A 12,934-nucleotide genomic window follows, 5' to 3' on the forward strand; every position below is an offset into this window, starting at 1 on the left:
CACTTATCACAACCTCCTTTTACTCTTGGTTTTATTTTTAATTTTTTAGGCATAATTGCTTAGATTGTCCACTAGTTCTAAAATACCTTGATATATCTTGTGAGCATACTAAGTATTTTTATTAATATTACTTCTTATTTTCTAGTTACATAGATTACTTGGCATTTACATTTATGTAAACATAGAATACCTTTTCTCCTTTACATACCATGATCATTTCCCCATATCACTGTTAGTTCTTTATAAACATAATCTTAATGATTGTATAATATTTCATTGAGTAAGTAGATCACTAAAATTTAACAGTTGCTGTATTATTAATTATTTTGGGGTTTCCTCATGTTTTACTATTGTAAATAACTGTAATGAACATTTTTGTGCTGGAAGATTATATAGGTGTTGGAATCTTAGGATAGATTCCCAAAAATAGAATAACCACATCAAAGGCCATAGTTTCCTATGATCAAAACTACTTTCCAAAAACCTCAACAAAACTTGTATGCTCAGAAGCACTGTCATCAGTAGTGAACATCATTATTAATAATAAAGCAAACAAAGGCTGAAATGAAAGAATATTAGACAATATTTCAGTGTCATAGAGAAGGAGAAAGTGTCAGTAAAGGTAAATGCGTATGTAGGGGAGCTTCATCCAGCAGAGCTCCCCTGCTGCCAGGGATGCGAATAAGTGTACCAAGACATGATCTGCTTGGGGAGGAAAGGCTGACCAGTCTCTCAAAGGAGGAAGGTGTCAAGCCCTCTCTCAATGGGCTTTTATTGAGTTTAGCTTGCATAGGGATGCATGTCAAAGAAAGGAGGTGTGGTTTACAGGTAACATGTCTGGGATCACAGGGTTTCATTTGAGTCCAGGGTCTGGTTGACAGGGTGACACCAATTGGCTGTAAAACTTTGGGGAAACAAACTTTGTGCTTGGACCCTTAACGTTTAAATTAGGGACACTCTTAGTAAAGCAGGTTTCATAGGACTTTATGCATTTTTTAAAATTTTATTGATTATGCCATTACAGTTGTTCTATTCCCTCCCTTCATTCCCCTCCACCCTGCACTCCCCTGCCCCCTGCATTCTTTCTTAGGCCTGATAGCCCCCTTCCGGGGATCACCCATTCTGGCACAGGGCTGCATCCCCCTTCAGCATTGTTTCAGACCAGAGTCAGGTGGGGGAAGCAAGGCAGCCAAGGAATCAGACTTTTTTTACAGATAGAATAAGGACTCAGGCTATGATAAAGCTGAGGGGTGAGGGTTTTTTGTCCCTTCTCCACAATCCCCTAAGTCCTTTCCTGATGGCTTCTTCATGACTGTGCCTGTCTTAGGTTGTTTCTTGAGGAATCTTACCTATCATTAGCTATCCAGCCATTCTCTAGGGGCCAAGTAGGGTGAAGTAAAGGAGGCAGAGGCTGTGCCCCTGCTAGAAGAGTAAGTTTTGTCTCAGTGGCTTATGGTTCCCTGGTCCCCTAGCCATGGGGCCTTTTTTCCTGTTGGTGGGGTTATAGCTCCTGAAACCAGGCAGGATGGTTACCAACATGCGTAAGCAGTTAGATATTCTTGTAATAATCGTATGTACCTTTTGTCTACAAAATGAAGCATCTTCTTAAACAATTGTTAGTCAAAGCAATGACTTTGTTTTATAATAAAATTTTATTTTTATATAATTTAGGAGACTGAGACATTAAAAATTATTTGTTTTTGGATATAATGTATAAAGTATAATGTGTGACATTAACAACTGAACACAGTAGGAGCAGAAGTGAGACGTTGGAGCCTGAATATATTTTGAAGATGCATCTGTTGAGCATTTGGATTGGATGTGTGGAAGATAAGACCAACTCTAGAGTTGGTGTATGGTTTCTGACCTGAGCGAGCAGTTTACTGAAATGCCTAATGGAGAGTTCAGCCTCTCTGGACCTGAAATACTGTGCTGTGATTGCACACCCACTTACCAAACAAAATCCCTGCAGATAACTCTCCTTCTTAGATGAAGTTGTGAGCCATCTATTGTTACTTGAGCACATCTCTTTTGTGTAAAGTATGTATGTAAGTGTGTAAGGTTTGATGGGTGTTAGCTCCTTCCTTAAGCATTTATTATACAAGGCTCAGCACAAATAATGCCCCCTTTTTATTAGAAAATCATAGGTGTGTAATTCTGTAATATAACAATATCACACTCAAGTATACCATATGCCATTTTAGGTGAAATGTTCAAGTTTATAAATCATTACACCCATATTATTACCCTACCAACTATACTCAAGCAGGCCTTACTTCTGCCAGGCCTTGTGGATGAAACCAGGAGAGGTTGAAACAGAGCTCTTTGTCATTCACTGTTCATGGGTCAGAGGTGAGGAAGAACCAGGACAGGAGACCAAGAAGCAGTGACAGGAGGAAAATTGATTAAGAAGGAGGAAATGACTGACTGTTAAATGCTGCACAAAGATAAAAAATGTGAGGGGTGAAAATCGACAATTAGATTTAACAATAAACAGTTTCAATACAAAAGGGCAAGACCTGTTTGCCGTGGGGCACAGGGAACAATAAAAGATGAAAAATGGGGGCAGATGAGCATAGACACCCGTGAAGGAGTTTTGTATGAAAATGCAAGTTTTTTATAACTTACAATCCAAAATGGAACACGTTTGTGAAGGGCATCAGTAATAAGCAAAAATTTAATAAATATATATGAACTGCCATGACAAACTGAAATAAACATCCTTTTACGAAGGAAAGGAGAGAAGGCTATGACTGGAAGTGATACTTTTTTGGGTTTTTTTTTAAGGGAGGAATAATAGGTAAAAGGAATGACCTAGTAGGGAAGTTTTATGATGAAAAAGGACACTTTTGGAGCAGGCAAAGAGCAGTAGGCATTTGAGTAGGCAACAGGGGAGAGAGTATAAGGTGCACAAGAGAAAGGCTGGTGTTAGCCAGGAGCACAGAAGGTAAGGAGTATGGAGACAAATGCAGGTAGGGGAGGTGATGTCTTGGGAGCTCTTGGGAATGTTCCTAAGAAAGGTTTGTATTGAAATAGGTAGTTTGGTCATCAGCTAAGAGTGAAGACTAGGGAGGGTTTTAGGACAGAGAAGATACAGAATAGATTTATAGGAGAAATGAATGAATGAATGGTGTAGATAAATACAATAGGTTTTCCAAGCACCATTAGGATCCAGTTGCTTTTAGTCACGTGTTTGAGTGAGACCAGTCAACATGGTTGTGTGTTTTTCTCAAACACAGTTTCACTGCAGGTGTGGTCAGTGCTGAAAATTGGATTTAATCAGGATTTATTGTTTAGTCAATTACAATGAAGTAAGAAAGCAAGGGAATTCAGATTGTACACAGGGAATGATGGTTCTTATCATTTGACTAGTAATTTTTATGATTTTTCATGATAATTGGCCGTATATAATTTAACCTGGTGTATTAGTTTCATAGGGGTGTAATAGAAGTACCACAAACTGAGTAATTTAGAACAATAGAAATTATTTCCCATTTCTGGAGGCTAGAAGTCTGCAACCAAGGTGTTGGCAGGTCCGAGTTCCCTCTGAAGCTTTTGGGGGAGGTTCCTTCCTTGTCCCAGCTTCTCTGGGAGAAGCAGCCCCAGGCATTTGTTCTTTGGCTGAGGTCACAATTCAAATTCTCTGCCTCTGTCTTCATATGGTTGTCTAGATTTCCCTCTTACAAGGACACCAGTCATACTGGATTAAGGCCCACCCTTAATTAGTGGTAATAAGGTCTAGAGTAATTAGGAGTGAGTAGCTAACAGAGTGAGCAACAGTCTCATTGAAGGAGGGGAGACTAAGGAACTGAAAGGCCGGGATGTTAGATGGCTGAGCAGTGAGGATCTTAAAAGTCCCCAAGAATAATGACAAATGGAGTATTAGAGATAGTGAAGTGATCCCGGAGCTAAAATGTTCACAGACCAAGGAGTAAACTGGTGTTGGAATATAACTTCGACAAGAAAGAGTAAAGGATGCTACAGTCTGATGGTACAAGATGTAAAAGTGACTGTTTTTGAAGAAAGGAGGGAGGGAAAATGTTCTGGAAGCACTAATAAAGTGCTAGGAACACACCCCACCTCGGTCCTGTGATATGAATGATTTGTGAGGAACAGCTGCCACTACTTGACGAGGCTGCAGAAGAAGCAGTGCCCTGAGGGGAGGTACAGTTTCCAGTTAGATAAAGGAGGCAAAGGGAATAAAGAAGATGTTAAGAAAATGGGTTCTGCTGATGACTGAGTTTCAGAGGGACTCGGTGCTGGTTTGGGGTGCTGGAGTGGGTCAGGAAGGCTGGTGCACCGATCAGTGCAGGGATTAATGGTTTGAGAGTGAAGGATGTGTTAGGAGATCATGGCTCGTGATACAGGACATAAATACAGATCTGGGGTGTGGTGATTGTTCTTTTTGCCCCCAGAGGTGAAGGTAGTGGTGAAACATTTGTTCTTTTAGGCCAGACATAAAGGTAGACATGAATCTACCTTTGTAGATTCAGGGGAAGGAGAAGTGGAGTCTTGCCTGGGTCATGTGATTTGGAAGCTCCCAGTGGATTTTTGCTGATGAATATAATACATGGAGGTTTGCAGGGATGGTCTCATTCTAAGCACGTGGACTCTCTTGACTTCTTTTGAGCAATTATCAGTATTCAAAATGACTGTGTTTGTTTAATCACTTGTTTACAGGTTTTCTTTTTTTTGCACTAGAAAGTACAGTCTTAGGGCAGATGTACTGGCTGTTTTCTTCATTCTTAGGCACCGGTGCCTAGAACTGGGGTTGGCATATAACACAGTAACTATGCTGACCAGGTGAATTCATGAAGATTCCATTCTTTCAATCTACTGATGGGTTGGAATGTGCTTACTCCTTCATTTAAACCTCATCTCCCTCCTATCTTCAACCTGTCAGATCATTTATCAGCATTTAAAGATATACTAGTACCTCCCATCTTTAAAAACAAATTTCCCTTAAGCCTTCTTCTCCAGTTATTGCTCCAATCTTCATGGCCAAACTTCTCAGAAGGGTTATCTCAAACAAGCTGTCTCCATATCCTCACATTCTTTTTATTCTCAATTCCACGGCCACCTGAAGTTCCACCCCACCACCACCATTCAACGAGCTGCTTTGGTTACCATCAGCCTTCGTATTGCCATATGTAATGAAAACGTGCTGACCTTACCTTAGTGGACTTTTTGGAGTTTTTGACTACAGCTGACTGGCTTCTTGGCTTCCATGATGCCAACTCTCTCTTGTCTTTTCTCTCTTCATTGCCAGCTCCTTTTCCATCTTTAGTTTCTTCTTTTCTCTCCAACTTTTATATTCTGGGATTTCCTTTTTCTTTTCTTAGGTAATCTCATTCATTCCCTGTGGCTCTTTTACCTTCTATGTGCCAAGATTTCCAAAAATATATTTCCAGCTCAGACCACCGTTCTGAACTCCAACTGCCTACCTAACATCTTTGCTTGGATGCTTCACAGACATGTCACACTTACAAGTTTCAAAATAGAGCTTTTGGTCCTGCTTTCCCTTCTCCTCTGCCCGTGTTAACATCAAACATGATCACCTTCCGGTGTTTCTCATTTTAGTAAATGGCACTACCATCCACGTAGCCAAAAGCTCGGATCTTTGTACAGTTTCTCTCAAACTCGTGGACATGCAATCCACCAACTTGTCCTATTGAGTCTCTGTACATGTATTTTCAATATATAAATTGCTCACCGTTTTCACACTCCCTCCCAGTCCAAGCGACATAATTTCTTACCTTCAGTAGCCGCTTAACTTCCATCCTGGCTCCCCTCCCATCTGTCTTTTTAAAGAGCAACCAGGATGATCTTCTTAAAATAGAATGCAGATATATCACTTTACTTAAAATACATCAATTGCTTTTCAATATACTTAAAATAGAACTCCAAATCCCTAACACGTCTCATAAGGCTCAGCACCATCTGACTTCTGCCTAAGCTATCTTGTGCTTACCTCTACTCCAGCCTTAAGCAAGTGCTCACGTGTTGTACCTTCTATTTGTAATGCTCTTCTCCCAGTTCTTCACCGTCTAAATATGTCTCAGATTCAGGTCCCTGCTTAAATGTCACTTAAGTGTTTGGTTTTTAACATAGTACACAGATATTAAAAACAAGTAGACTTAACTTTGTTTTACTGGTTTCATTGATTACTACTGGCTCTTTTATAACATGACTTAGTCCATTTGGAGTTGTTTGGATTCTCCTTTCAGTTATCTGTTCTATTTTTAAGAGAAATTTTCAGGAAGGATATATGGGCGATATAACATTTATTTTTAGTATTTTTATGTCTGAGAATATGTCCTCACAAAAAAAATGCTAGTGTAGTGGGTGTTCTCAGGTTATATATATATTTTTTGTCCTCTCATGAAAGAGGCACTGTTGGTTGCCTATGCAACAGCCATTTCCCCTTCTTACTAAGGGGACTCCGGTTTTGTTTGGTAATTCACCCTTCTCCACCCAGGCATGCACTTTATTAAGCCAGTTGCATTCTCCTTAAAAGTGTCTGGCTTTGGCATGGGCATGTGACATAAGTCTAGCCGGTGAGAGCTTTCTTCTGCTTAATATTGTCATTTCTACTTGCAGTGACTGCAACTGTGGGGTGACCTTATGAATAAAATAATGAGTAACTCAGGACAAGACTAGTCCCCTGAGCTTGGCAAAACGACATGATGGAAGGAACTCAGGTCCTTGAGCCACTAAGCTAACCAGTCTCGGAGTCAATTTAGAAATTCTTATGTGAGATAATACATCTGCTTTATTGCTTGTACCAGTCATGTTGGGTTTTTTATTTCTTGGAACTAAAAATCTCCTGGTATACAACTTTTAATTCTGCATGTTTTTCCATTGCTTCACTGGGGAAATATAAGGCCAGTGTGGTTCTTGTTCAGTTAACATATAACTTGTTTTTGTCAACTGTTTGCTAGCATATTTTAAAAAATATTTAAAGTTTAAAAATTCCTATAGTATGTATGACCATTGGTCTCTATTTTTCTTGACACTTGGCTTTTTAATTTGGCATATTCAAGTCTCATATTAAAAGTTTTCTTCATTTTTTTCAGCAATTCTTGCTTGTCCTGATCCTTCTCCTGATGCTCTTGCTTTAAATCAATGACTATCAAACATGACTAAATCTAGGGCTGTCCAGTAATATTTTTATACACACAGTCATACTCTTCAAGTCAACTCTTTTAGGATTTCTCTTTTTTCCACAAACCTTCAACACTCCTCCTTCTCTCCCCCAGCTCAAGTTCAGGACTTTGCTTAGTATTTCACTGGCAAGATGGAAGTAGTCAAAAGAGAATTTCTGTATCTTCTTACCCTAGGCCAGATGTATACCCACTCTTTATATCTGCTGTAGTTCCTTCAAGAAAGAACTAGCTGCTGAGTTGCTAGGTGTATGGTTGGCTGATAGCTTCCAACTATTAATGCTTTTAGGGTCCATTTCAACTTTCCAGCTGAGGCCATGGGCTTCTTGAGTGGCGTCCAGCCAATGACAAAGCAAGGTGGTGTGCAAGGATATGTACATTTCTGTTCAATGTGGGACTCCTCTAATGGGCAATGGTGACCTTGGACTTGGGCTGGCAGCGACTGCTTGGACAGCACTGCAGAAGTGAGGTTTACATCATGATGTAATGGCTTCTCTGACCCACGTTTTTTTCTTCCGTAGGTGTTACTTCCCAACCATCATTTTAGGCTCCTCGCTCTGTGTCAGTGTCTGCTTCTTGGAAAACTTACACACCCTCTGAACCTGAAACACCCCCAGATCCATTGACCTAACAATGTCTGTGCCTATATATATACAACCCTCCATGAGTGAAGTGGAGGACTGCTAACTCAGGCCAAATCCTCAATTTGTGTGAACAATATTGATTCTACATCACTCAAGGCTCTTCCTTCTGATATCTTTTCCTCTGTCTTCTATATCATCAGTTTTCCTCTTTCGATAGGATTATTTTTACCAGTGTGCAAACATGTTGTGAAATCTCTCAACCTAAGAAACAAAACATCTTCCCTTGACCGTACATTCCCCTTTGGGTTCTAATTTTTTGTTGTTGTTCACATCTCTTATTAAGCCATATACAATGACTTGTCCTCTGGTTTGTTGAAGCAATAGGTCGGACAGCGTTTGCCACAGTAATGTCTGTCCAAGTGGCTGGCCGTGAAAACTCCAGCTCCACGGTCATCCGAAGGGCACTCCCGACTGAGTTTTGCTCATCCGCTTTGTAGTATTAGTACAGCCAGCTTAACTTCTTTCTCTCACACTCATTCCTCTGGGGCATAGTGTAAGACTTCATCCTTTTCTTAGCACCACCACGAAGTCTCAACACAACATAAAGAGTGGACTTTTTTTGAATGTTGAAGTCAGAAAAAGTAGGCCAATCTTCTAGTTGCTTCCCAGCAAAGATCAGCATTTGCCGATCAGGAGGAATCCCTCCCTTATCCTGGCTCCTGGACTTTACGTTTTTTATTGTATCCAAGGGTTCAGCCTCAAGAGTGATGGTCTTCCCTGCAAGGGTTTTCATGAAAATCTGCATCTTGGCGGTGATTCCACTGCAGATGGTGGATGGGAAAAGCCAGCGTCTATTTTTTTCTGCTCCTCTCTGTAGAAAAATATTCAAAGTATTGTCTCTTGGTGTTTTTGTCCCTTCCCATTTTATCCGGAACCAACTCAATTAGATTTTATCCCTACCGTTCCACTGAACTGCTCTATCTTCAGTTTGCTTTAGCTCCCAGTCCTCATTATATCTGGTCTCAGAAGCAATTGACACAGTTGATCATGTCCTTGTTCTGCAACCACTTGCTTCATTTGGTTTTCAGGATTCACTCTCCCGTGTTTTTCTCCTACCCCACTAGCTGCCCCAGCTCACTCTTATTTTTTAATGAATCCTCCTCATATTCTTAAGTGTCCCAAGACTCAGTTTTCGGTCTTCTTGCTCCACACTTATTTCCTACATGGTCTCTTCCAGTCTCATGGCTTTAAATGCCACAAACACATTAACCAGTCCTAAATCCATATCTTCAGTTCTGACTTCTTACCTGCACTCAGACTCATGGATTTGACCCCTACCTCAGTATTTCTCAGTTTATACTTGGTGTCACTAGGCTTGCCATGCACGGGGGGGGGGGGAGGACATCGATTTTAATCATTTGAGATGAGTCTATTTCATCAAGATTTTTTTCACATGTGGATACATGGTATGAAAAAATAATTTTGTTTAGGTTTCATTGTTTTTTTACTTTATTTGTTTTATTTCTTTCCCTTCTATGTTTTCTCAGAGAAAGTTTTGAGGTTGTTTATTAAAAAAAAAACTATTTACTAATCACCATAAATCAGAATCTATGTTAGTCATTTTCAGGTGTATAATTTAAGTAATTTAGTTTGGTGAAAATTTGTATTTTCTAGTGATCACTTGAAAAGATGTTGATAAACTGTATGCTTCGTCTGTTCTCTAATTCTACCAGCTTTCAATATCATGCATATTAGCATTTACTTTCTGGGATTTGTTTTTTTATATTTCAGAAATGCAAACATCTGTGCATCTTCAGTCTCCTGGCAACTGTTGTGTTCTTCCCCATTTCTCAAAATTAGTGACAACGATTCTATCATTACATCACTTAATATTATGTTTTATATGCACGGATGTCATTCATCTGTGGCTAAAGACTTGAACCAGTTTAAAGGAAATATGTATATTCTTACCATGCTTCAATTATCTCTGAATCATGGCCATTTAACCCTCTTAAATTTGAATATAATGAATACAAGCAACATAGTATTTAATAATAGTTTACTACCTCACACATTAGGCTTTTACCTATCATTTTTTCAGATCCAGTAAAAAAAAATCCGAATGATCTAATTACCACTTTTGCTTTAAACTGTAAAGAATGCATTTTAAGAAAGATCAATCATTCTTGTTTGCCTATTACTGTATTTAAATTTTGATAAATTGTGTGCTTCCATGGAAGGTATTGAACATGATTATTTTTCTCTAAATGTTATCCTGTTCTACAGGATTAAAATGAAAGGATTCATGAGAATAGACATATAGATCAATGAAACAAAATTAAGAATCCAGAAGTGAACCCACGCTTAGGTGGTCAATTGATTTTCAGTAAAGGTGTCAAATTTAATAGAAGAAGAGTCTTTTTAAGAAATGTTTTTGGAACAACTGTATATCCACATGGAATAGAAATAAACTTTGATCCTTTAAAATAATATATACTAAAATTAATTAAAAATTATCATAGGCCTAAATGTAAGGGCAAGAACATAACATCCTATGGAACAAAGCACCAGAGAAAAATCCTTGTCACCTAGGGATAAGGTACAAAAAGCATGAACTGAGAATGAAAGAGCTGATAAAGTTTAAAAAAATTAAAATCTTTTGCTTGTTGAAACCATTCAGAAAATGAAAAGATGAGCTACAGCTTGGGAAAAAAATATTTGCAAAACATCTGACAAGATGTATCCAGATGTCATTAAAAACTTGCCACATAATAAGATAACTCAATATTAAGAAACAGGAAACCAATCTGTACAGGTACTTAAAAAATGCTCAATTTCATTGGTAATTAGGGAAAGGCAAATTAAAACCACAATGAGATACATACCTATTAGAATATCTTAAAAAGACTAAAATGCCAAGTGTTGGTGAATTGAAAAACAATTCGTCAGTGTCTTTCAAGTGGAAAAACACACCTTCGACACAGCCCAGCAATGCCACTCCTTGGTGTTTACCCATAAATGAAAATATATGTCCACACAAAGATCTGTACACAAATGCTCACAGCAGCATTATTCATAATAACCAAACAATAGAAACAAATATCCATCAGCTGGTCAATGTATAAACAAAATGTGGCATATGCATTCAACAGTATAATTTAGCAAATAAAACAATAAACTATTGATACACAGAACACTGTGGAAGAATTCCAAAAGCATCATTGTAAGTGAAGGAACCAGACACAAAAGACACAATATAAAGATGAAGTTCTGGAAAGAGCAAAAATACAGCAGCAGAAAGCAGGTCAGCGCTTGCTTTGTGGCTGGGGATGAAGGTCAGCGTGACTGCAAAGGGGCATAAGGGAATTTGCGAGTGAGTCCAGTGTTCTAAAGCTTGACTCTCGTGGTGGTGCAACCCTATATATTCACTGAAACTCATGTAAATTTAAAATGGGTGAATTTCATTGTATAACTACGCTTCAGTAATGATTTTAAGGGTGTGTACATTAAACCTCAAGGTGGTTTTTCTTAAAAAAGGGATTGCTATTCAGCAAATAAATCTTTGCTGACAAACATCAGTTTAAGATGCCTAACAGTCGCGGGCCTGCGAACCAGACAATCGCGGTTCGATTCCCAGTCAGGGCATATGCTGGGGTTGCAGGCAGGTTCCCTGCAGGCCAATTCCCAGCAGGGGACGCATAAAAGGCAACCATACATTGATGTTTCTCTCCCTCTCTCCTTCCCTTCCCCTCTAAAGATAAAATAAATAAAATCTTAAAAAAAAAAAAGATGCCTAACAGTTATAATATTAAAAGTCCTAATCATATTATAGATATTTTGATAGCAATCATGATTTGAGTTACAGAATTGTGAGATTATAAATTTAACATAATAGTAAAGTTTTCAGTAATACTCCATTGATTTTAAGTTAATTGACTGTAACAAATTCAGGAGTGTGTAAATAATCAAAAATATATTTTACAGCTGATTTTGAGAACACAAAGTCCACGCAACAATTTTAGACATTTTAAAGGTCAGTGAAGTCACTGTGAAAAATACAGTATATTACTTGCCAAAATAAACAGAATAATTTACATGGGGAATGAAAATGTATGAATGAATAAATATAATTATTATTTTTATTTTTTATTTATTTTAGCTAGATAGAGAGTAATGGAGAGAGAGAGAAAAAAACATCTATTTCTTGTTCTACTTATTTATGCATTCATTGGTTGATTCTTGTATGTGCCGTGACTGGGGATTGAACTCACAACCGTGACACATCAGGATGAGGCTCTACCCAACTGCATGGCCAGGGCCTTATTTTTCATCATTTTTTGCCACCACTGTTATCATCTACTATTAGAAGAAGGATACATTTTTTTATTTATTGTGATTTTGGACCAGAAGACTGTAGGAACTGTCCAAAGGAAGAGCAGAATGTTAATAAAGAAATGAACACATTGCCAACCATCAATACTGCATTTCACAAATAATTTTCTGGAATAATAGTTTATTACAGTGACAGTCATTTAGGAGGAAATGTAACAAACACAATTTAAAATAACAATTTTCAGGGCTGTACCCATAAAAACCATTTTCCCCTTTTAGCTAAATGTAACATAGATTAATATAAAATTAAATCTTATCTTCAAAATGCCATTTATTCTATGAGTATTGTCTTAAAGTCATTCGCCTCTTAGATCAAAGTATAAAACAAAGTTTAAAAATTAGTAAGATGATGGGAGGAAGATGGGAAGATGAAATACATCTACATTTAGTCCTGTAAGATACAAAGATGCTCAACATTTCTACTCATCAGAAAAATGCAATTTAAAGGCATGATGAAATATCACCTCTGAAAGGATATCATTGATAAATCAGCACACAGGTGTCTGCGAGAATGTGGAGAAAAAGGAACCCTGGTGCACTGATGGAAATGCAGATTGGCAGAGCCATTAAGGGAAACAGTGTGGAGATTTCTCAAAAAATTAAAAGTGAAACTGCCTGATGACCCTTGCCTTGATTCCACGACTGGCTATATTCTGAAGAACCCAAAACACTAATCTGAAAGAACATATGCACCCCTGTGTTCACTGCAGCATTAATTACAACGGCCAAGAAATGGAAGCAAGCCACCTGCCCATCAATAGGTGGAGAAGAAAAGACCTACAGCTCATCTATACA

General features: G+C 38.3%; 1 pseudogene; it reads right to left on the reverse strand.

The window, feature by feature from the left end:
- Window positions 1-8,085: 8,085 nt before the first annotated feature.
- On the reverse strand, window positions 8,086-8,552 carry LOC119060487 (ubiquitin-40S ribosomal protein S27a-like; annotated as a pseudogene).
- Between the last annotated feature and the right edge of the window lie 4,382 nt (window positions 8,553-12,934).

Source organism: Artibeus jamaicensis, unplaced genomic scaffold (assembly GCF_021234435.1).
Source record: "Artibeus jamaicensis isolate MK-2021 breed Jamaican fruit bat unplaced genomic scaffold, CSHL_Jam_final contig_233, whole genome shotgun sequence".
NCBI classification, from domain to species: Eukaryota; Metazoa; Chordata; class Mammalia; order Chiroptera; family Phyllostomidae; genus Artibeus; species Artibeus jamaicensis.